The sequence below is a fragment of the Pinus tabuliformis genome, chromosome 9 (assembly GCF_031772625.1).
Source record: "Pinus tabuliformis cultivar Carrire ecotype Pingquan chromosome 9, CPIR1, whole genome shotgun sequence".
Lineage (NCBI taxonomy): Eukaryota > Viridiplantae > Streptophyta > Pinopsida > Pinales > Pinaceae > Pinus > Pinus tabuliformis.
The window spans coordinates 1389198642-1389225281 of record NC_142307.1 but is presented as its reverse complement, the minus strand read 5'-3'; positions in this window follow the sequence as shown (position 1 = coordinate 1389225281).

The window sequence follows — 26640 nt, the reverse complement described above, 5'->3', positions numbered from 1 at the left end:
TCTCAGGTTGGGCCCTAACCTGAGAGCTATAGTCTCCTTAAGAAAACTCAAAACTAGATCACAAACTGCCTTCTTTATTCATAATCTGATGTCATGCCAAATTGGCTTACAAAAAGGAACGAAAACTGAACTGTGCTCCAAAATTACAATAGCAATACGAGAGTTTCAACAACCTATCCAAGGCTAAGGCCTCTACACTTATACAAAAACGATGATCCAACAAGTGTCCTTGATTTTAGGAGCTCGGCTGTCCAACTAGAGTTTAACTGCTGATCCTGTAGGACGGTCATAACTGTTGTTCCTGTAGAGCAGTTTATAACTGTTGTTCCTGTAGAACAGCTGGCTGCTTCTAAGCTCGGAGGGGAGATGGATTGGAGCTCGGAGTTCTTGGTGGGAATCACGAGGAATGTCCCAAGACCGTGGACATCCTCTCCTAAAAACCAGCAGTGCCACCTCATTGTCTCTTTATCTCCTTTTTCATTGTCTCTTGCTCCCTTTTAATGGCAAAACCTGGAATCATAATGCATTAGTCACGTAGATAAAGTGCCTACCCTTCTTCCTACAAACAACATGAATAAACTAAGAAATGCATGCATAAGCAATAAAAAATGAATGGTTTGAGCAAGTAGAATAGGCCAAAATGAGCCCAAATTGTACCAAAATTGGGGCTCATCACAGCGATCCAGCAGAAAGTATCATAATGAAACCAAGGTATGGTTGCAGCCACCCAATAATGAGAAGGACGACATATAACAATTCATGGTATGGTCGCAGCCATCCATCTGAAAGAGACATGTATATCAGCACAATTATGTCACATCACCTCGCAACCTGGACTTTTGTAATTTGAGTCCAGGGTCTTGCACTCCAACACGACCCGATCAAAGTACAAATTCTAACATGTGAATGAATGTATTGAAGTGAAACATGCTAGAAAACTGCTTGATTACTAGTCAATGATGTGAACTGTTAACAAGCATGAGAGAAACCACCAATAATGACAATGGTCCTCAAGGTACTAGCAGCACAATTCACTGAATGTGATTAAAGGAACTGAAGTTGAACACCCATGAAATCACCCGATCGGAAGCCAATGATGTGAACTTGTCGTCGAGTGCGAAGAACTTGTCGTTAGGGCATGCAGGCTCTAAGGTACTAGAAGGGAGTCTCTGAGCTAACTTCCTAGATAATGAGCTGAAGTTGACAGGAAGTGACTGTGTCAAAGGAGGGCCATGATGTATCCCACATCATCGACACGAGACCAAAGGATGCAAACGATTTTAGATGATACAGAGAATCAGGAGTAAGTGTAACTGCAGAAGGACTAACTCTTGAACATATCGGCAACATGATTCCAGAGTTTGGCAGCTGTTGGATCCATAGGATCATTGTTCATGATGACGTGACAGAGATAAAATAGAAGGAAAAAATGAGTGGCCCAACCTGGGAAGGTCAAATGAAAAGGAGGATATCCCAACCCAACGCAAAGCAGAAAGTGTCATGTTCAAGAGTAAGTTGTCAACACGACTAATAAAATTTCCAATTTTTCCCCCACCATTTTTGGCAGGTACCCAAATTATTTTTTAATCACAAGCTTGAAGGGGATAGCATGTGCTTGTACTGTGAGTCCATCCTTCGGATGAATTTGACCTAGTAAGTTTAATGAGCCCTAGGAAGGAGAAGCTCATTTTCGTCATGGTGACGAATCCAATGTCGTTTAATATTTTAACGAGTCTGACAAAGGTGGAACTCGGTATCTTTTTCATGTTTAGAGAGTTTGAAAAATACATGGAAAAGAAAACTCCACATGGTCCCTTTTCATACGGTTGTGTCTCTCGAGCCCGAAAAGGTAGAAAATGATACTTGAGAGAATCGCTTAACCATTTTAGTCAAGGAGTATATTTTTCGTAAATAATGCATCCCAACCCGAAAAAGGGGTAAACGTATATTGGGTGAATAGCATTTCGCAGCCTTTAACGAGTTCAAAACGACAAGAGCTCAGCAATATTTTCGTGTTTAAAGAGTCGGAAAAGATCTTGAAAGAGACCCCCCATTTTATTCTCTTTTACGAGTCAAAAAGGGAAAAATACTTGGCGATATTTTCATTTTTTACGAGTCAGAAAAGAGCTTAAAGGTGACTTGTCGTGGAGGAATGAGTGGTATAAAGGGTAGCAACTGGTTCCAGCAATGGTAGAACTGCTCAAAACATGTAATGGTCAAGAGGTTGGCTAATAAAACCACTCATCGTTGTGGTCCCTCAAGAAAGAGTAAAAAAACCAAGTGAAAGCGAATGATTGGCCAAAGAGATGGTGGCTATGCAATGGAGAAAAAAAACCAAGGCTCATCTGATGGGAGAGGTTGATAAAAACGACAATCATGAGATGTAAATTGGGCATGGGTTCATTTTTACACAAGCTTGAACCATGGAGAACTTTGCTTGGAGTCGGTTTCATGTTTACACAAGCTTGAAATGAAAAACTATGCTTGCTATAAGATTGCATGCCCCCAACATAATGACTCAATTGAGGTACATGACCCCAAGCTTCATTTCAGTCAACTAGGTGGATGGAATGAAGGTTCACTTTCGAGACCTTGGAAAGACTCAACCGATTTGGAAAAGGGAGTTGATTCATTTTTAATGAGGTTGACACAGTAAAAGAACTATCCTTGAGACCTTTGTTTCATTTTTTAACGAGGTTGTCACAAGACAAGGAACTATCCTCATATCCTTTGTTTAATTTTTTAATGAGGTTGACACAAGACCAGGAATTATCGTCATACATTTGTTCATGAACCATAGGAGAACATGGCTCCCAAGAGGTCTTCACTAGACAGAAGAACCATGCTCTGGGAGGAATACATGTCATTTGGTACCAAATACAGATTGGGTTCCAAAGCCCCCAGTACATAATGTACTATACCATCTATGTGATCATCAGCAGACACAGAGACGGAACGGGTATACACATAATTGACCTATGGTAGGGAAGGTGTTGTTGGAAAATAAGATCCGATAGGGGACAATGGTTTCAAAGGAAGTGCCTGGTGACCAATGAATGACAGTTGATCAATGGTCACAATTCTCCCTTCGTGCGGAAAACAAACCACACGAAAAAGAAAAGAAATAAGAGCTCCCATGACATAAACATAGTCACGCCCGAGGAGAAGATTGAAATCTAAAGGGCCTTGGACTACCATCACATCTATATAGACAGTCTTCCCTTCCAAAGTAATAGGGAACTTCAGAAGGACCCCTAAGGGTTGACTGGTTCCTCTTTTGAAAGCCAACAGATTCTAGGTGACAGGCACAAGCTCTGGGGAACCCAAATCTTGCCTAGTAGTAGAAGACATGATGCTAGCAGATGCGCCTTCATCTAATATAGTGCCATGTACTACCATATTATAGGCTTGTACTGTGATCTAGAAAGGCACATAAGATGGGAGGCGGAAAGCAGTCAATTGACTCAAATCAAAAGAGACGACAGAACTACTTGGTGGGGGTATTATATAATTTCCCCCATGCTCTGCAAGAATAGAAGAAAGACACTCCTGAACAACTGGGATGGGAGGGTCACTCTTTGATACATGAGAATCTAAGGAGATGAGAAGAACATGAGCAACATGATCACTACTCTCTTCGGGAACAGATTGAACAACTGAAGGTGGAGCCAAGTCAACACCCTTTTCGACCAATGGCTGGTCGGGAACAGACACAAGAGATTCATGCTCAGAAAGAGTAGGATGGGCAAGATATGAATCCACGTCAATCTCTTTACCAACTAGGAGAGGGTTAGAAGAAAGCCTCTGATAATGAACAGGAAGTTGGGGTTGAGGAGCTGTAAGGTTTTCCAAAATTTGGAAGCTTTATCCATAAGAGTACAAAGGTGAAGAAGATTCTCTCCTTCACATAACCTACAGGGGAATCTAATCTTCCCTTTCTTCTTATCATTGTTAGCTGAAGGTGTAGCATCGACATGATCTCCAGAGGTCGATGGGGATGGTCGATCCAGATTTTAAGACCATACCTCTAAGACTCTGGGAATGCTAGGACAGACTCAAAGGAGATGGACACCCTTACATAGCCTGCAAGGGAATTTTAACTTCCGAGGAGGATCAGAAGGTTTGTCTACAAGAGGTGTATTTGGAGAAATAGTTGCACGGGTAGCCTCTCACTTATTTGACTTCTTCTTATTCTTAGTCTCCTGGTTACTAGATTTGAAAGTTTCACCTGGCGAAGTAGAAGAGGAGGGTGAAGAAATGTGGGAAGAAGATGAGGAGTAAACCTTAGAATCATCTTGACATGATTCGAATGAAGGAGACATTTGGATAGGAGTCGAGACGCTCGGGACCACCGACGTCGAAAACAACCAGACAGGTAGACCAATGGTTAACCTAGGAAGGGACAACGTCACCATATAAGGAGCACCAACATTTCAAAAAGAAGGAAAAGGAACAAGATTCCCTTCCGAGGGGAATCCTTGACTGGTGGACTCTGGAAATGTTGCCATTGGAATCGACCCTAAATAATTACTAAGGAAGATAAATTTTACCATGAATATTTCGTGGGAGGTTAATTTTAGAACACTGAAACAAAACTTTACAATTCATGTTTTAAGAGTCGAGAAAAGGATGAAAGATGACTCTAGTCGCTTTCGGAGTTAACGAGCTCGAAAGGACAAGTTCTCAATGATATTTTAAATTTAACGAGTCAAAAAGACCAAAATGAGTGCTCGGGATAATCTAGGCAAAAGGATTACCATGTAACCGTGAACTGCAGAATACCTCCTGGCGAACCGAGAACTACGGGTAGGAAGTCTCCCCGAATGTTGTGTTCGGTGTATCACGTTTACAAGGTGGTAGACTCGGCTTCCTATGGATAAAGGATTGCAACCTATCAGGGTCTTCATTTATATACATGACAGTACGGGGAGCATAAGTCCGTACTAGTGTTGTCTAATGCTGAAGCGAACGACAGCTGCTAGGTTTAAAGACGTCGGGACACGTCTCTAGCCTAGACCACTGAATGTGAGCATTAAGTTTCAATGCTTCCTTAGGTTAATTCAATAAATTTTAATGGTTTATCTTGAATTAGGTTTCAATTACAAGGCCCTACCATTTTCATCTGAAAAAACTCCTACATGCAGCTATATGAGAAAAGAGATCTTTCTCTTCGATGAAAGTTATCACTAATCGAGAGATAGAGAACACAAAATTAATGCAACAACCAAAGAATGAAATCTTTCTCTAACAGATCTCCTAAATGCACTTAATCTTCCCTTAAAAACAAAAGAAGTTTCATTTCATTTCCAATGCTTATGATGATGCAATTCTAGCTTCTTAATGACACTACTAATGCAATATTTTCACTTAAGTAAACTAGAATGATGTTCTTCTTTTCATAAAATGCAAAATGAATCTTTCACATAAAGCACTTTTAATGAAAATTTTCACAACTTTTGAACAAACAAGCATCAATCAAATCCAAATCATGATAAATTAAACTAAAAACAACTTCTTCCCTGAATCGAACAAACCAAACACATAAATCCTTCAATCAACAAACCAAGCAATGTAATCTATGCTTGGAACGAGAAAAGAGACACACGAAATAAGAGAATGAACGAGACTTGTTCACTCATTCAATTGAAAATGAAGCAATGAATATGTTGCGACTGAAAGATGGATTAAATGAAGTGGAAAATCAGAAACTTGACATAATGAGTAAATAAAAAAATCAATGGTAATTGACCTAGATTCCCTAGGGTCATGGAAACCATCCAAAAAACTTAAAAAATCAAGCAATGAAACTTCAAGCCAAGCAATCAATCGAAACTAGCAAGAAAAGAATCCTAGTCACTTCTGGGTGGAAGAAGAGAGTCTGAGGGTCAAGACACACTAGCACTGGAATGGGAGAAATTATAATTTTTTCCTTAACTCAGAGACCGGCAAGACTACCTAACTGACAACTAGCAACGATCGACACGACCGGCATGACTGGCCAGACTACAACTAGCGCTGATGGGCTGATCGGCACGACTGGCTAGGCTACAAGTAGCAATAATCAAGGGATTGAAAGAAGAAAATAAAAAAGAACTTCACACAGGTCCAGACTTAACACATCAGAGGGTGGGCTAAACCAAACAAGCACACAAACCAATCTAATGACGATTTCTAGTCAGGGAGAACACAGGAAAAATGAGCTAAGAGGCAGAAATTAAGAGGGAAAGACACACTGGTTATGATCTAGGGGAAACCCTGATCTTCACCTACAGGAATTGGCATGGCTTCCTAACTAACAACACGCACCAAAACGGGGTCAACGCGACCTTTTTTTAGAAACTCACGCTGATCAGCGTGACCATCAGAAAAATAAACGCACTGACCAAGGATTCAAGGAAAAAAATAAAAAAATTCAAAGGATAAGAACAGACTTGCCACTATAAAGTTCAGGCTCTAATCAGTAAACCAAGCAAAGAAGAGAACACTAAAGGGAAATGGTGATACTATAAAAGTTCACACAAAACCATAAAATGACAATCAATAAAACAGAAGGATTGGCTCCCCAGTGGAGTCACCAATTTGTGGTGCAGGTAAATTCTAAGTGCGGACACAAAAAATTTCTCTATCCCGAGAGAGTGGGTCTAGCCACAAACAAACAATCTATGGAAGATATCCTTAAGCTAGAATCAAACGAGAGGGCCTACCTCTTAGTACGCTATTACGCTTGGTGACGATCTTGCTTCCTTGCTCCAGCTATATTTCATTTCCTTCCTTTGAACACTTGAAACAATTAAACAACAGCAAACAATAAACATGATAACATAAAAATTGCATTCAGCCTACTTAATAAGTCAAGAAACATTAAGCCATGAATATGTAAGATTACATTTCATGTAGGAAATCAATCTATAGGTGCATCTATATTAGTTCAAGAAGAGATTGCAACCAATGTCTTGATGTTGTCGTTCTCCTCTGACATATCCAAGTTCCAACACACTTCTACTAGCATCTCATGGATAGCCCCAACAACGGTAGTCTCAAGGCTCTTCCCTTTAGTCTTCGCACCAAACCAAACTCACAATTCTCCCTTAAACACAAACTATAGGGCTAGAAACTATGGGTAACTTGCTGATTACTCCAAAATCAAAACTCCAACCAGAACTTAATTATAACTAGCTTGTGCTTGGGAAGAAGAGAGGTTTATATAGCTTGGATGGAGGGTATATGGTTCCTCTTCTCATGGGAGAATGACTTATATCTTGGATTAGTTCCATCTTAATAGGGGAAAGGATCCCAAACTGACCTCTTCGACTCCATCCAGACTAACCATTTATGAGACTTCCGTTTTGAAGCTTCTAGAGCTAGAAGTTTTGGCTCCATATTTGAAAAAATTTCCAAAATAGGATCGGCATGACTAAGAAATGGCTCAATCGATCCAATCGGCACTAGGGACACTTGCAATCCCTGCATATCGGCACGAGGAGGACACGGGTCATTAGCGTCGGTCTTGTAAATTGGGATAAACATAAGATTTTTTGGAAATGATGCAAAATGGAATTGTTATGCTCATGAAGAGGGACAAAATAGGATTTTCTTCATGATAGGAAAGCATGTAGGGTTTACTATAGAGGTCTTCCAAGATCATGGGATGGGAAGTCCAGGGACAGTGACAAAATTTTGTGTAATAGTGTGTTGTTTATGTTGGACCAACCCTTTAGGATATGGAGGTGTATTGTCTTGACGGGTACTATCTTCCTTCTCTTCTTCAAGTTCTTCAAGTGGAGAATATAGGTGGGAATTTGGAAGTACCTTCCCATATCGAAGGTTAATCTCCTGGATTTCCACAGAATAAGCAAGATAAGATGTCTCCCCACTATAAAGCTATTGTGTCTGCTTATTTTTCAGGTTCAATTTGGGTTGGGCAGGCATTTGAGGTTACTTAGGTGGGTTGTGGTGAGGGATTTATGGTTGAGGTTGAGGAGGAGGCATTGAGGCAAGAGGTTGGACTCCCTGAGGCCTCCATCCCTGTGAGGGATTGCCCCATTGAGGAGGTTGAGAATGATATGGCTAGAAAGGTGGCTTGATAGGATGATGGGGATATTGAGGAGTATAGGACCAAGGAGAGTGCATAGACCAAGATGGATGATTTGGGGGGTACTAAGGCTGGAAAGGTGCATTATGGTTTGAATTGTAAGAAGGATATTGTGCACTTGGCATGCCTCATTTATAAGGTCAAGGACCTTTGGGCCTTCTCTAGTTGATGAAACAGAGCTACTTCAGGCCATTCTTAGCTCCCTTGTACACAGCCTTTAGGCCTGGAAGGGAGCGGCACTTTTCTGTTGCATGGTTCTCCTCACAAACAGAGCATACCTCTATGGTGTTCAATGAGAATTCATTTTTTGGATTCCTCATAGTGCATCTAGTTAAAAATATGGCTAGTTCCCTTTCTAATTCCTCTTGCTTCCTTTTGATCTGCATAGTATCCATCTACAAAGAAAAGGTATGAAAATTTTCACTCTTAAAGTATTCCAACATAATCCATATCTCATGTTTGATAGTTGATGTAGAAGGAGATGAGTTGGCGAGACCTTGACTGCACCTACCCTTTTTTCTAGCATCCCTAGAATGATTCTTGAATATTGTCTTGATGTCAGCATAGGTCAACTGGTAAATGTCTCCTCTAGGCAGCATATTGAGGGTCTCCATTACATCCTCCCTGATCCCTCAGAGAAGTACTAGCTTGAGTGACTCAAGGTCAAGGGTACAATTATCCCTCCTATAGTTGAGTTGGAATATTTCCTCATAGTCCTCTAAGGATTCATCTGGCCCTAGGGTCATCCTAAATATTTCCTCTTTTGTCTCTTTAGACCTACAATAGTCCCTATACTTATCATTAAAGGTTTGTTGAATTTGTTCCTAGGTGGTGATATTTCCTCTAGGTAAAATCATAAACCAATGCAAGGTTGCATCCTTGAGGGTGGAGGGAAACAGATTCATCTTCTGTTCACTAGAGGCATAGTCATAGGTCTTACAAACTACATCAAACTCGAACATAAATGTGCCAGGGTCCTAAGATGCTATGCCATGGAAATGTGGAAGGGAATTCGGGATTATATTCTTCATTCTGGCCTCCCCATTAGTCTCTCGAATAGGAAAGAACTCATTTTTCCTTTTTTCATCCATGGTTTAGGTAGGTGATATGGGATCTTCCTCCCCTCTAGGTTCCTCAAGAATTTCAGGTTGCTCACCTAGAGGATTTTCTAGCTCCCCTGTAGTCAAGGAGATAATCTCACAGTCACCAAAGAAGAAGTATGGTTGACTCCTTGATGGGGTGGGGTTTTTAAATAGAAATTTCCCTTGGTTATCCCTACTCCTACGAGGCATGAAAGAACTAGTTTTATTTTTCTATATTTTCTTTTCTCTTTTTCTTTTTGTCTTTTTCAAATCAGGAATGATAATGCAGAATAAATGATATAAAAGAAAGAAAGGAAACCTCTAAGTAGAAACAACACCTACTTGGACACCTCCTCGACAACGGTGCCAAAAATTGATGAGCCCTAGTATCACAACAATATTTTTCATACTCCCAATGATACTAGCTTTAATTATAAACATGGGATTCATACAAAATTAAGAGGTGACAATGCTCTATGCATAGTAAGTCAAGCTCCATGTATGTCATCTTCAGTCAATGTGTAACACCCTCCTCCCACATTCACCCAAATTAACTAATTCGTTGGGGTAAACATGTGATAAGAGGCTACTATAATCTGATTCAAGTCCCCATGTATAGTTAAGGAAGTGGACCTGACACAACACAACCAATCTGACCTTCTACACATACCACAGAACCTACATCAGCCAACCAACCCTTCTAGGTGATCAACCCATGTGACAACTTGACACTTCACTGCCCTAGAGCCTCAGTCACTCCCATGACATGGGAATGCATGTGAATGGGGCCCTCCAGTCACTCTCATAGCATGGCCATGCAAGTGACTAGGGTATTTTTCAACTATTTCTAAGCTTGCAGTCCTGGATTTTATGCCACTTTTTCAGGGCCATGATTCAGGCCACTGCCCGGCAATCCATGAAAATTTCAGGGATGAAAAGTAACATAAAAATAATGATGAAAATGCAAGTACTTGAACAAATACTTGGTTGGACCCCTACTAGCTGTGACAGGAATTCCGTCAAACATGTCACAAATATGCATTCTGTAGGCCAAAATAACAGATCAGAGCATAGGGGTCTCATACTTATCTGAGAATCACTAAGAATCATTGATGCCATATCACGTTAGCTGCATTATCATTTATTAGGTCATATATTCATTGTACAATCATTTACAAATCAAAACATGATGAGAGCCATACATCATCACTGTCATAAGACATGATCATAACCAGCATATAATCAACAAAAATAACAAGGACACATTAGCCATAAATGCCTCATATGAATCAGTAATGAATGATTATGCCAACCAAGTTCGGGACTTCCACATACCACCTGACCATAGATTGGCTGAATCAAATCTTTCTTTCAACCAATCACCCTCGTGTCATATTCCAAGCATGAATGTGGAACATAACCAAAATCAACCAGGGATTCCCGAGGCTCCACAACCACACCCTCAACAATAGAACTAGGCTTTATCACAATCCCCCATCAGATCACTAGGATATAAATAATAAACATAGAATACCATGCTTTACCGCAATCCTCACCACATCACTAGGCCAAAAACAAGCATGGATGCCACTGGATCTCTCCACCTACACCATGAGGAATTTTTTTGTCCCAACCTCTCAGCTTTACTTTGTATCCTGCCATTACTGGACAAGTTATTCCTAGGCCTATGAGGTCTCCACCCTTTGGGCTTTACCGTGTACCCCATCCCGAGATTCATAGGCCCAATCAAGGGTACTCACCATTGAGCTTTACCATGTATCTCATCATTCACCAGTCAAGGGATTCATAAGCTCAATCGAGGTGTTCACATTCAGGCTTTAACATGTATCCCATCTCGGGATTCCTAGACCTCGTGAATAACCCTGGGACCACCCCACTCAGCTTTGAGTCCATCCATAAATCCATCTCAACCACATACAAAAGAACCCACCACATCATGGATATCCGAAAATGGCAAGGCTAGGCAAAAAACACTATCACACCTAGAAAAACGCATGTTAATGACAGCAAGAGGACTAAGAACACACATGCATAACCATGAATGTTAAGTCTAGTAAGGAAATCACACATGCAAATCGATACTTGTAAATAATCTCGATGTAGCTGATAGATCTTGCTCTTCCTTGCTTATATTTGCTTCCTCTTGCCTTCTTTACTTTTCTTGATCTGATGTTGAAGTGTCCAAGAGTCTGAGAGAGAGAAAATAGAGAGAGATCTCCAAAAATGAACTAAAAAAAGTTTGTGAACTGATCCTCAGAAGCCATTTTATTAATGAGGCCTCTATTTTCTTCATTTTCCATTATTTTGCTTCATTTTGTCCTCACATGCAACATGTGACGTTTTGCCTTCCTTTTCTCCTAATTTCCTTTATTTTCATAAATAAAATGCCAATTAATGCCATTTTTCCTTTCCAAAGCCTTTTCCATTGCCTTTGCTAATTTCCTTAGCCATAATAAACCAAATGAATACCCACACTAGGATGTATTTCCCAACATTCAACTTGGAATAAGTGTCCCATAACCATGGTTATTATTTTTCCTTTATTAACTTTTATTACATGGAATTCTCACCAGGGCTATTATGGAACCCTCCCCCTTGGGGGAACACTCCTCGGTGTTCAATGTCACGTACAACCAATAAGAATGCTGAAAGAAAAACATACTTCCCATGGAGCTTTATAACTTAGCTCGATGCAGTATTTACAATTATCGACTTGCTGAGAAGAAAACCAACATGACAACATAACTACATGATGCTTATGCTGCTTATTGGAGCTTTATAACACATCTCATGGCAATATTTACATCCATATACATATGTACATATACCAAAACATCACATCAAACATATACCTAAAACATATATCAAGGACATTCACTCAACCAACGAATAAAGAAGGATGCATAGCCCACATCTAATCCTCCATCTCCCATGTAGCTTCATCGGGCCTAAAGTGCTTCCACTGCACTTTAACCTACTCGATTGCTTGGTTCTGGAGCATGAGCTTCTTTTTCTGCATTATACACTGTGGTTCCGGTTGGAATTCTCTTTTTGCCTCCACCTGCAATACAGACCAACCAAGCACATGATCATCATCTTTAACATACTTCTTAAGCAATAACACATGGAAAACATCATGGACTTTCATTGTTGGAGGTAGTGCAATTCCATAGGCTACTAGTTCGATCCTTTCAAGCATCTTGAAAGGTTCACAAAACTAAGGTGCTAGCTTGGCACATGATCCAATCCTCAAGGAACTCTTCTTGGGCTTGATACGCAAGTACACCTATTCCCCAACCTGAAACTCCTTAAACAACTTGTTTCTATCTGCATATATTTTATGCCTATCATGTGCTTCCTTTAGATTCTTCTTGATTACCTACATTTCTTGTTCCATCTCTACCAACATATTTGGTCCAATCAGTGCCCTGTTCACTAGATCACTCCAAATAATGGGAGTATTGCAACTCCACCCATAGAGTGCCTCAAACTGACTAATCCTTAAATACTATTGGTAACCATTAATATTAAAACTCAACCAATAGAAGATACTCCTCCCATCTCCTTTGTTGGTGCATCATAAACATCCTCAACGTATCCTCCAATATCTAGTTGACCCTCTTTGTCTGTCCATATGTCTGTGGATGATAAGTTGCGTTGAAGGCCATCATTGCACCCAAACCTACAAACAACTCTTTATAGAATCTAGAAGTGAACTTAGCATCCATGTCTGACACAATCTTCTTCGGAACACCATGCAATATGACCACATCTCTAATGAATACTTGTGCTACATCACTAATTGAATGCATAGTCTTCACTGTAATGAAGTGTGCTACCTTAGTCAACATGTACACCACAACCATGATGGAATCATGTTGTCTATACGTCCTTGGAAAATCTGTAATGAAATCCATGGAAATAACCTACCATTTCTACTTTGGAATCGGAATTGGCTTTAGTAGTCTACCTAGATACCTACACTCTACCTTTACCTACTGACAGTCCAAACATCTAGCACAAACTATGCCACATCCTTCTTCAGATTCAGCCGATAACAAAACTTCTTTACTATTGGAAATGTATTTTGGTAGCTTGGGTAACCTGAATATAGTTACACATGAAACTCCCTCAGGATAATCTCCTTGAGCTCACTTTTTTCTAACACATATATCTTGTCCCTAAATCTGATCAATCCATCTGCTGAGAGATGATATTCCACATCCTGTGCACCTGTACCACTACGTGTACCTGTACATGTACTTTGTTGTAACATGTACCTGAGCTCCATGTACCTATTATCCTATTGACCTACGTGTAAGATCCGATCTTGTAGATCTATATCATAAGAACTCATAGCTGCAATGTGATTTAGTTGTACCCACCTGCTAAGAGCATATGCAACCCTTTTCTGTTTATCGTTGATGTACCTGATCTCAAAGTCAAACTCACTAATCATGGACAACCATCTAGCTTGCCTGTCATTCAAATTTGGTTGGTAAAATAGGTAACTCAACCCACTGCGATCAATCATCAATACAAACCTCCTACCAAGAATATAAATGCCTCCACATCTTCAACGCATGAGTGATCATTTCTAACTCAATATCATGAGTCGGATAGTTCTGCTCGTGCTCATTCAGCTTTCATGATTCGTAGCATACCACCTATCCCTCCTACACAAGGAATCATCCAAGTCCTCTCTTGTAAGCATATGTACATACCACAAACTCTTTTTCTGAATCTTCTATCTTTAACACTGGAGCCTTTCTCAACAATTTCTTTAACTTCTCAAAACTTGCTCCACATTCCTCTGTCTATTCAAATTTCTTACCTTGCCTCTGCAGTGATGTAATAGGATATGTAGTCCAGGAGAAGTTCCTGATGAACCTCCTATAATAACCTGTTAACCCCATAAATGATCTTACCTCTTCCAAATTTATAGGAATTTCCCACTCCATGATAGCCCTTATCTTCTATGGATCTATGACTATGCCTTCCTTGGAGACCACATGCCCCAAGTAATGTACATTTGTCTAAAAGAAACTACATTTACTGAGCTTAGCATATAATTGATGCTCTCTCAACATTCTCAACATTGTTGCTAAATGCCCTGCATGTTCTTCGTCATTCTTATAATATATCAAAATGTCATCAATGAATACAATAACAAACTTGTCTATATAAGGACACAACACAATATTCATTAAGCACATAAAGGTATTTGGAGCATTAGTCAAACCAAATGGAACGACAACAAACTCATCATGCCCATACCTGGTCCGAAAAGTTGTCGTGTAGATATCCTCTTCTTTAATGCGTACCTAATGATATCTGTATCTTAGATCAATCTTTGAGAATAATGTTTCTCCCTTCAACTGATCGAACAAGTCATCAATCCTTGGCAACGGATACCTTTTCTTGACGATCACCTTGTTCAACTACCTGTAATCAATCCATAACCTGAGAGTACCATCTTTCTTCTTCACAAACAATATCGTTGCACCCCAAGGGAATAAACTTGGCCTAGTGTATCCCTTTTCAATCATTTCCTTCAACTGCAACTTCAACTCTACTAACTTTGGAGTACTCATCCTATAAAGTGGCTTTGATATTGGTGCTTCCCCTGGTACCAACTCAATAGAAAATTCCACTTCTCTGTGAGGCGGAAACTCTGAAATTTTTGTTGGAAACACATCCTAAAACTGTTGTAAAACCAGGTACCTTCTCAATACCTTTGCATCCTCATCCTCCTTACCTTTGTCACTAGAGATATGTACTACAAATAATACACACCATTTTCTAGGACTATGCTTTTCCTGCATAGTTTTCACCATCCTAATTGATGTTTTCTTCTTCTTACCCTATAATATTCTTTGCTCTCCATTGTCATCCAATCACTCAATGGCTTTGTCATAATAATCCACCTTGGTCTTATGCAGATATAGCCAGTCCATACTCAGCAACATGTTGTATGATCCTAATGGTAATACATTCAAATATGTTGATGTAGGCTTACCATTTAGTTCAAATGCACAAGTTCTTACCCAATGATGAACTCTCTTCTTTGTACCTATAGCCAACTGTACTAACCAAGATTCTACATAGACTTCTTTATTCAAACCACATTTATCCAACAAGTCAGGGTTAACATAACTATAATTAGATCCAGGTTCAATCAAAATAGAAAAAACTTGATCTCAAAGCTTAATGTCAATCTCAATGATAGATGTTGATGATCTGCCTGCCTGTTATCTAGCACTGCATACATACGAGGAATGCTCTGCCATACATTCCCAACGGTCTATGGCTCTCGTGCACTGTAAATCTGAGGCCTAACACCCTGATATTGCGGACAATCTCTCTTGATATGCTCTTTACCACATATCCAACACTCCAACCATCTGGTACCATCACCTTTATTCTGTTTTTGTGACCCATGTCCCTATCTAGCTAATTGAACTTCTTGTAAGGTGCAACATTCTGTTTCTCTTTTGCATTCTGAGGCCTTGTTCTTTTCGGCTTCCATTTACCTTTAGATTTGTCTTTCCCTTTCCAACCTTGCTAATATTGTGTCTTACGTTTTGACTGCTCATAATATTGCTTCAATTTCCCAATTATAACTTCCTCCGATGACCAAGGTTCATCATAATCAATCTGATACTTGAATACTAATGGAAATCCACTGACAAATTTCTAAAGTTTAGACTTTTCATCTTTAAGATATGGTACATACCTCAATAGCTCTAATAACTTGGTCATATACTCCTCATCTGTTATCGATCCCATTTTTAGCTCATAGAATTTCTTGGATTTGTTGACGTAGTACCTCTCCGTCAAGTACTTCTTCTTGAAGATTCTCTTGAATTCATGTCAAATCAAAAAAAAAATCCTAATGTCTCTGACCCGCTTCACATCATCCCACCAGATGTTTGCTTTACTTTTCAGGCTAAAGATAACTATTTTTCCCTTCATATTATCTACGTAATTATGCAAATCAAAGAACCTTTTATCCCAAGTAACCAAGCCTCTGCATCCTCAAGCTTCTTCAAATATCAATCAAAGGTAGGTGGCTTCACTCTATTAAACTCATCCAGAAAATATCCCTTGTCACTCCTGTAAGGATGATAATGACAATGATCATAGTGTCTATCATAACTAGAACTAGAATAATAATTGTATCCATCACCTCTCTGATCCAGAGTATCCAAGAACCTGCCATATCTAATCGTGTCATCCCTATATGACCTGTTCCCACCATGAGATCTACTACCATATACCCCATCAGTCCCATCCTCCTGTCCATAGTTGATCTGGAGTGGTCCCTGTCTCTGCAATTCTGACAAACTCTGAAGAATTACTACATTGACTTCTGCTTATTTCTCTTGTGCTTGCATTATTCTGTTATTATCTGCCTTGCAACTCCTTAATTCTTTCTTCAAGGTTATCAATGTGTCTGCTAAGTCATAAGAATTTCCAACATCACATTGCTCATCTGATCCACAGGGAGAGTCTCGGGAACTGTAGTCTACCATATTGCTAGTCATCTTGTTGTTTTCTTCCTACAAAGCATACCATGTCAACTAAACCAAAATATAAACATAATCAACATACCTCTATATAGTTTGGGGAGGATATCTCATCTGCAAGATCAACCAGATTAGCACAATACATGTATAAACATAATCATAACAGCTTATAGATATCATCCTAACCATAGTCCAGTCATCAATGCATGACCATAACAACCACACATAATGACCTCATGCATGACAACGAAATGTATGCATAATAAACATATGGATGACATGCATGCATATGTGATACATACAAACACTGACATGCATAACTAGTGCATAACATAACCAACCTATACTCATGATAAACACATCCAACAATACATCATCCACTTTCACATGGCACATAAACCACAAGTATAAGTAACACATGTGCAACCTACATGAATGCATGACCAACACACACCATCCACTTTCACATGGCACATAAACCACAAGTATAAGTAACACATATGCAACCTACATGAATGCATGACCAACACACACCTCACATTCAGTTCAAGGGGTGAACCATCTTTGATACCACTTTGTACTATCAGATAACACCCAAAGAGAACATAAGTCGGACACCTCCCAAGGAGACTGGAACCATGCTCTCATACCACTCTGTAACACCCTCCTCCCACATTTACCCAAGTTCACCGACCCACTGGAGTAAACATGTGATGAGATCCTACTACAATATGATTCAACTCCCCATGTACAATTAAAGAAGTGAAACTGACACAACACAACTTAATCTGACCTTCTGCACATACCACAGAACCTATAGGATCCAACCAACCCTTCCAGGTGATAAACCCCTGTGACAACTTGACACTTGACTACCCTAAACCCTCAGTCTCTCCCATGACATGGGCATGCATGCGACTGGGACCCTCCAGTCACTCTCACAGCATGGGCATCCAAGCAACGAGGGTCTTTTTTAACTAGTTATGAGCCTGCGATCCTGGATTCTGTGCCACTTTTTCAAGGCCAGGACTCAGGTCGCTGCCTAGAACTCCATGAAACTTTCAAGAATGAAAATTAACATCAAAACAATGATGTATATGCAAATACTTGAACAAAGACTTGGCTAGACCCCTACTAGCCATGATAGGCATTTCGTCAAACATGTCACAAATATGCATTCTACAGGTCATAACAACATATTTGAGCATAAGGGTCTCATACTTATCTGAGAATCACTAGGAACCATTGATCCCATATCACATTTTCTCATAAAATACCAAGGAGAAATAGTTATTATTAATGAATGATTAGGCCAACCAGGTTCAGGACTTCCATGTACCACCCAACCATAGATTGGTTGAACAAAATATTTCTTTCAGCCAATCACCCCTGTGCCATATTCCAAGCATGAATGTGGAACTTATAACCAAAATCAACTAGGCCTTCCCGAGGCTAAACCACCTCACCCTCAACAATAGAACTGGGCTTTACCGCAATCCCCGTCAGATCACTAGGCCATAAACAATAAACATACAATAGTGGGCTTTACCACAATCCTCACGGGATCACTAGGCCAAAAACAAGCATGGATGTCACCGAATCTCTCCACCTACACCGTGAGGGATTTTTCTATCCCAACCTCTTGGCTTTATCGTGTATCTCGCCATTACCAATCAAGGGATTCCTAGGCCTACGAGGTCTCCACCCTCTGAGCTTTACCATGTACCCCATCCTAGGATTCCTATGCCTAACAAGGGTACTCACCACTAATCTTTACCGTGTATCCCTCCATTCACAGGTCAAGGGATTCCTGCGCTCAATCGAGGTGTTCACATTCATTCTTTACCGTGTACCCCATCTGGGATTCCTAGGCCTTGTGAATAATCATGGGACCACCCCACTCAGCTTCGAGTCCATACGGCAATCCAGATCACACATACAAAAGAACCCACCACACCATGGCTATCCAGAAATGGGAAGGCTAGGCTGAAAAACACTTTCACACCTGGAAAAACCCATGCCCATGATAGCAAAAGAACCAAGAACAAACATGCATAACCATGCATGCTAAATCTAGCAATGAAATCACACACACAAATCGATACCTACAAATAATCCCACTATAGCTGCTAGATCCTGCTCTTCCTTGCTTGATCTTTTCTTCCTCTTTCCTTCTTTTCTTTTCTTGATCCAATGCTAAAGTGCTCCAAGAAAATCTTAACTCTTCAAGGGTGTGAGAGAGAGAGAGAATAAAGAGAGATCTCCAAAAATGAACTAGAAAAAGTATGTGAACTAATCCTCATAAGCATTTTTATTAATGAGGCCTCTATTTTCTTCATTTTCCATTATTTTCCTTCATTTTCTCCTCGCATGCAACCTATGACCTTTCACTTTCCTTTTCTCCTAACTTCCTTTATTTTCATAAATAAAATGCCAATTAATGCAATTTTTCCTTTCCAAATCCTTTTTCGTTGCCTTTGCCAAATTCATTAGCCATAATAAACTAAATGAACACCCACACTAGGATGTATTTCCCAACATTTATCTTGGAATAAGTGTCCCATAACCGTGGTTATTATTTTGCCTTTATTAATTTTTATTACATGGAATTTTCACCAGGGTTACACAATGAATCAGATCAGGGCATACAAAGACCACTCCTTTTACTAGCTTTCAAAAAGAACTTACATGAAAAGAAAAGAGTCTACTCTAATTGCAAGAAGGTAAACATTATCCTATTCGCAAAAATGAAGGTGTCATTCATCAAATGTAAAGAATAACTACAATTGCATGAAGGTAAAGGATTGTACTAATTGCAGAGATGAAATATGCTAGTCTACTTGCAGATGGAATTTAAGATTCTACTTGTTGAATGTGAATCATTATTCTACTTGTAGAATGTGAAAAATTGCTTGAAAAAGGAAACTTGATCTAAAGCGTATGACTAGAAAATCAAAGAACAGAAGTTCAAAAATTAGGTCTAATCTACTTGCATTGAAGATTTTCTCTTGTTATCACTAAGTTCAAGATAATTTAGCTTCAATAACAAAGTCATTACACATTGCATAAGAGAACTATAGTTGTGATTCAAATGTGGAAATATGTCTACTAATTCTAATTGTTGTTTTATACATGTAGTGAAGGAAGGATGGGTCTAAAGTGGTCCTTGGTCCTCCCCAACCATGGATTCAAAGTATGGAGGTCATTATTCAATCCCAAGATACAAAAAGCAAGCTCTTAAAGAAAATTTGGTCAATTTTGGACAGTGCTATAGGATGTTACAAGACTGTGATGGGATTTCTACAGGATGCTACTTGATTGCCCTGTTTTTCTACAGGATTGGATCTGAGAGCATCCTAAGGGTAGGTAAGGTGTTCACAAGGTGTGAGAATGTAGATGAGGGTGTATGAAGGATATGTGATGCCTTTTTCCAAACTTATCACCCCTCATAGGCCCATTTTGCACAAAAGTACATGATTACGGTGTCCCCAAATGACCCTGAAAAGATGATCTCGGTCGTTGAATTTGAGAACAACATGAGCTGCCAAGAATGTTGAAAAACACAGCAAGAAATTCCAATTTGATTTTTCCTTGATTAAGCTGATAAAATTCAAATTTCCACATCAGTGGACAACTTGGATGCAGTTAACTTGTGTGACATTTCTTATATCACCCAGTTTACTCAATAAATTCATGTTGGAGAAGTTAGAGTTAAGTTAAGCATGTGTGATTGCTAATTTGTAGCAATCAAGGTCATTTATTTCAATTTGTTTTTGGTTAAATTAGTTACAACTATTGGAGGAACTGGTGGAGGGTCAATTGTGCAATGAGACTTCAGTCTAACTCAGTGATCATCTATTTAACTGATCTATCAGCCCAAAATATCTAGTGCATGCAGAGAATTTGAGTTCCCAAGTTATTGTGGAGATTTCAATCCAGTGTAACATTAGTTGTATATTAGTATTGAGTGTACAGGTGTTGCATCCAGTCAGATGATCAACCTTGGGAATTGCACAATTAATTTGAGGAATTTCCTAAATAATAGGGGCCTAATTTCTCAAGGAATTGTGCAAGGAAATAGGGGCTCAAGCAGAGGTAGAAATTGGCTAATTCTAGGTCAGAGCTTCTCAGTGAGCAGAGAGATTAGTTATTCACGTGAAGGTTGTGCTCAGTTGAGAAAATAAATTGTAATACATCTCTATTCATCATATTAATGCAAATAAACATTGGGGTTTATAGTAGATTTCTTTACCCTGGAAAAATATTGTGTGCATGTGTGTTATTTCTCATTGCAAGTTTGTGATTGATGTTCTAAATTCTGAATTGAATTCCACAAAGTAGTAGAGTAGGTTTGTGTCTTGTGATTTTGATTAAAATTTCATGATCAGTTCCAAATATACACCACAATTTATGCATGGTATCAGAGCAACATTCACATTAGAATAGGAATTTCGAAGTTGTTTCTTAGCAGGTTCGAATTTGTAGTTCATTGTAGCAAGATCTCTTCAGAGTTGGGATAATGGAATTTAATGGATTGAGATTAGAGTGTGCCTTGGAAGGCAGCTCAAATTTCATTGCATGGAAGGATTGCATGGCTTGCTATAATACATCAAGAGAGATGTTGCAAAACCAGCGAAATCTGATGCCCATAACCTAGCCCAATGGAAGAAAGATGTAGCCAAGGCGAGGAGAATAATGTTGGAGGGAGTGCGAGACCACATTGTCACAAATATCCATGGGAAAGAAACTTCGTATGCAATGTAGCAGGAACAAATAGATTCATTCCAAAATAGCAGCGGCCATAGGAAACTGGTGCTCAAGGATAAACTTTGAAATATCAAGATGCGGAAGAATGACACTATTCCACAATATCTGAGAATGTTCAGACAAGTTTGTGATGAACTTGTAGGAGTTGGTGTTACTATTTCAGATGATGAATTGGTAAGCCTAGCCCTTATAGGCCTTCCCAAGGGTTTGTATAACTACCAAGATTCAGTGAATGGGAGGGAGAAAACTACCAAATTGGGAATGCTTATGGTCTAATTTGGTACAGGAGGAAATAAGGTGGAATACCAGATATGGAACTTCATCCAAGGGTGAGGATGAAGAAAACTTTACATTGGTTGAAAAGGGAAATAGGGGAAAAGGGAATAAATCTCAAACCAAACCAAAATCCAGCCAAGGGGGGAAGAAGAAAGATTTGTCCAAAATAAAAAAAAATTCAATTGTCATGAATTCGGCCACTATGCCATGAAATGTCCACACAAAAATTCAAGCAAGAAGACCTTAGGAGGAGCAGTAGATGAAGATTTGGCTTCACAATTCGAGCTTGACTTCACCCTTATCACATGCATGGCCAGCAAAGTGATGGGGAGTGTGTGGTACTTGGACTCTAGTGCCTCGTTCCACATGAAAGGGTTTAGATACTTTTTCAGTGACCTATAGGAGAAAGATCTCTAGATGCACATAGATCTTAGGGACGACATAAGGTACAATGTGACTGGGATTAGTACATTCACCTTTCAGAGGGAGTTAGGCTCCCCTCTCAGACTCAAGGATGTCACACTTGTTCCAAGCCTAAAGAAGAATATCATCTATGTTGCAGTTTTGGATGACCGCGGTTATGATGTGATCTTCGTCAAAGGGAAAGCATTCTTAAGACACATGGCCACGAGACAGGTGAAGTAGATGTTGGGTGTGGAGCCTGATTATCTTCTTTATTCAGAGGTATCACCGCATTGGACCCCAATTTGTAATGTGGCGGAAACGCCGCCTGTAATATTTGCGCTGCAAGGGGGGTCTAGGGGGTGGCGGCTGTGATCTTTGAGAGCTCCCCCCTAGAGGGGGATCAGGGGCAGCGCCCCCGAAGCTAAAAATAGATGTAAATTTTCCTTGTATAATGTTGTAATTTCATAGTCAATCTGGGTCGTTCATTAGGTGGAGATTTGACAGTATAAGTCATGTTTAATGTAGAGTTTTTTGCCCTAGAAGGCAACCCCTCGCTATATATGAGGGAATTGTATTACATCTATGTAGATTTGTATTTTGAATGAGAAAGAGAGAGGAGATTGTGTGAGAGCGAAGAGGGAATTACAGTGGATCTATTGTAGGTTATATCTCTTCATTTGGCTGGATAATATAAAAGGAAGGACTCGTTGTTTCCCGTGGACATAGCCCAAATTGGGTGAACCACATATATCTGTGTCTCTCTTGTTTTGTGTGTTTTCTGTGTTAATATTTCTGCAATATATTTTATGTGCTCCATTGCTCTGTAATATATAATTTTATAACAACTGGTATAAGAGCCAAAGGTATATTTGGTTGATAAACTCGCAGGAGAGAAGGGTTCCTGGTTCAAGTGGGCGCAATGGCAGAAGATGGTAGGTTTAGGGTCGAAAAATTTAACATCCAAACTACCAGCTATGGAAGATGCAGATGGAAGATTATTTGTACCAGAAAGATCTGTGCCAATCATTGAGCAAAAAGAAAAATAAGCCGACGAGTATGACAAACACAGAATGGGATATTCTCGACAGAAAGGCACTTGGAACAATACGGCTGTCCCTAACGACGACAGTAACCTTTAATATTTCAGAGGGTTTAATGTCGACATTGACCAAACTATATGAAAAACCCTCAGCCTCAAATAAGGTATTTATTATGAAGCGTTTATTTAGTATGAAGATGTCAAAAGGTGGATCTGTCGCTGATCATGTAAATGAATTTAATACAGTTACCAGTCAATTAAGTTCTATAGGGGTAACTTTTGATGATGAAGTTAGGGCTCTGTTATTTCTGTGCTCATTGCCAGAAATTTGGAATGGTTTAGTTATGGCCATTAGTAACTCTGTCTTTGTATCTAGTACTTTAAAGTTTGATGATGTTGTCAGTGCAATCCTTAGCGAGGAAATGCAACGGAAAAGCTCCGATGAGACATCAGGAAATGCCTTGACTGCAGAAACTAGAGGAAGAAAAATGGAAAGAGGAAAGAGCCCAGGATATCGCAGTAAGTCAACAAAAGATAGATCCAAGTCCAAATCGGGGATAGTGTGCTGGAAATGCGGGAAGAAAGGACACCTGAAGAAAGACTGCAAGTCTCGGAAGGGAAAAGAAGGAGACGCACAACAAGAAAACAATCATGAAGAAAATGTGATAGGTGATGTGTTACAAGATGCTTTGATTCTTTCATTAGAAAATATTATTGATGCCTGGGTGGTAGATTCATGGGCCTCATTCCATGCCACACCTGCTAGGAAACATTTTCATGATTATGTTCAAGGAGATTTTGGACAGGTTTGATTGCGTGATGATAAACCCTGTAAAATCATTGGAATGGGTACAATTTTCATAAAAAAACGGAATGGAAATCAATGGATATTGAAGGAGGTAAGGCATGTTCCAGATCTGAAGAAAAATCCAATTTCAACAGGGAAATTGGGAGGTGAAGGCTGTGTGACTACTTTTACAGATAAAACCTGGAAGGTCACTAAAGGAACCCTGGTAATAGAAAAAGGAGAAAATTTTGGTACATTGTATTTATGTAATGGTATTTCTAATTTTGTTAATTATTTAACCTCTACATAAGAAGGTATGTCATTGTGGCATCATAGGCTTGGGCACATGAGAGAGAAGGGGATGCATCACTTAAGAAATTTGTTGCCAGGTTTGAAGCATGTTGATTTAAAATTCTGTGAGAATTGTATTTATGGAAAACAGAAGAGAGTCAAATTCCTCGAAGTTGGGAAAGAAAAGAAGAGCGAAACATTAGAGCTTGTGCATACAAATGTATGGACACCTGCTCAGGTATCATCTCTTGGTGGCTCTCATTATTATGTTACTTTTATTCATGATGCAACTAGAAAAACCTGGATTTATTGTATTCAAAATAAATCTGATGTATTTGATACTTTCAAGAAATGGAAAAGTTTGGTTGAAAATGAGACAGGAAAAAGGTTGAAGTGTCTCAGATGAGACAATGGAGGTGAATATTGTAGCAAAGAGTTTGATAGGTATTGTTCAGAGAATGGAATTCGCAGAGAAAAGATAGCTCCAGGAACACCACAAGAAAATGGTGTGTTAGAAAGGATGAACAGGACAATCATGGAGCGTGCAATATGCATGAAATTGCATGTAGGATTGCCTTTACAATTTTGGGAAGATGTTGTAGATACTATTGTTTATCTAATAAATAGAGGGCCTTCAAGTTCCTTAGATGGTGGTATTCCAAAGGAGGCATGGATGTAGAAATTTTGAATAATATGACACTTATTCACAGAGATTATCCTGATTATACACTATTGCGGAATACATGCATAATACATAACCTCCTCTACGTTGATCATCAATTTTGCGGAATTAAAACAATGAAAAATAAATCGTATGCGCACATTAACACAGTATGTAACCTGGGGAAAGCATACAGTGGAAAACCCCACACTATCTGTATATTATAATGATTGAGAACATGTAACAATACATAGTACAATACTCCTCACAAGTACTCAGTACTATCTCCACCTGTTACACACAAAACTAGCTCAGATCTGAATCAATCACAGGTTCAAATCTCCTCCACTGCTTTGCCTGCCTCCACTGTGCAATCCTGCATGAGAATAATGATGAATGGCTGAAGAAAACTCGTATTTCCTTGGTTGAACCATGCAATCCTCATTGGCATTACTCAATCCCATTGATTGTGCAAGATCGCATGCACAACTATAGTCACAACTGATAGCAATATCCACCTCTAACACCTGTCTCCACTGAATTGTCCATGCACTGAGTTAACTGATGTATGCTTTAGTTGCTTTATGAGTTAATAATTAGTGAATTAATTAATAATTAATTCACATCACTCATCACTAGTGTATTCTGCAGTTAGACTAAATACAACTAGTTTAACCAAGTCAAACTGAACACAACTCCATCAACTCCTCAATCAACTCCACCAAACTCAATCACTTGAGTTCTAACTGAAGTCCATCATGCAATAGCTCAACTGACCCATAAGAAAAGCGTATTTCCTTCTGGCAGCTGCATGTGCTACATCTATAACTAAAACTGAAGTTCTCCAAGAGGATAAGATAATGTTTATAGTCCAAATATTATTAAGAGCTAATAATATTCGACTGTTCTATTTTTAGCCTGGCAGTCTAAAAATAGACTCCGCCCATATGTCTAAAAATAGGAGTCCATCTATTTTTACCAACATGACCAATCATCCACAAATAGCATCCTGCAACTCATAGACCATGATCCATATGTCTAAAAATAGACATAGTCTAAAAATAGACTTTGCGCCAAAAATAGCCTGCGAGCCCACTTAGTGAAGGTGACTCCTTTCCACTAAGCTCCATCATCTTGTTGCATTTTCAACACTCCCTCTCAACAAGATATGGATTATCAGCAACCCCTATCCTACAACTCTGGAATGTTCTTCATGCAACACATTTTCTCGGACCCTTGCTCCAACAACACTTGGAACAAAAACACTCCCAACTGACCACTCTGTTGGGCTAGGAACATACTTTGATGCTGAAGCTCTACCTATTGCTGACAAGTGCTCCCTCTCTGACATCTGTTCTACTGCAACATCTCCATGCATCTCGCACCATTGCACACTTCTTTGTGCCACCTAACACTGTGCAAAACACTTGTGCCTCTCGTATTGCTGCAGCCTGCTAGCTATGCGCTGTCCTGGGATTCCCTACACTGTCGCTCTCTCTGCCACTCCATCCGCATCTGTCTCTACCCAATCAGTCAATTCCTACCACTCCACATCGAGGCTCCCGTAGCAAGGTCTCATCCAAGAGGTTGGGTACCTCAAGGATCCTGCCGCTCCTCCTTGGGACGATCACTCTATATCACCCCACCTCCTTCTTGGAGGTATGGCTGCACGTGATCCCTCAGCCCACCT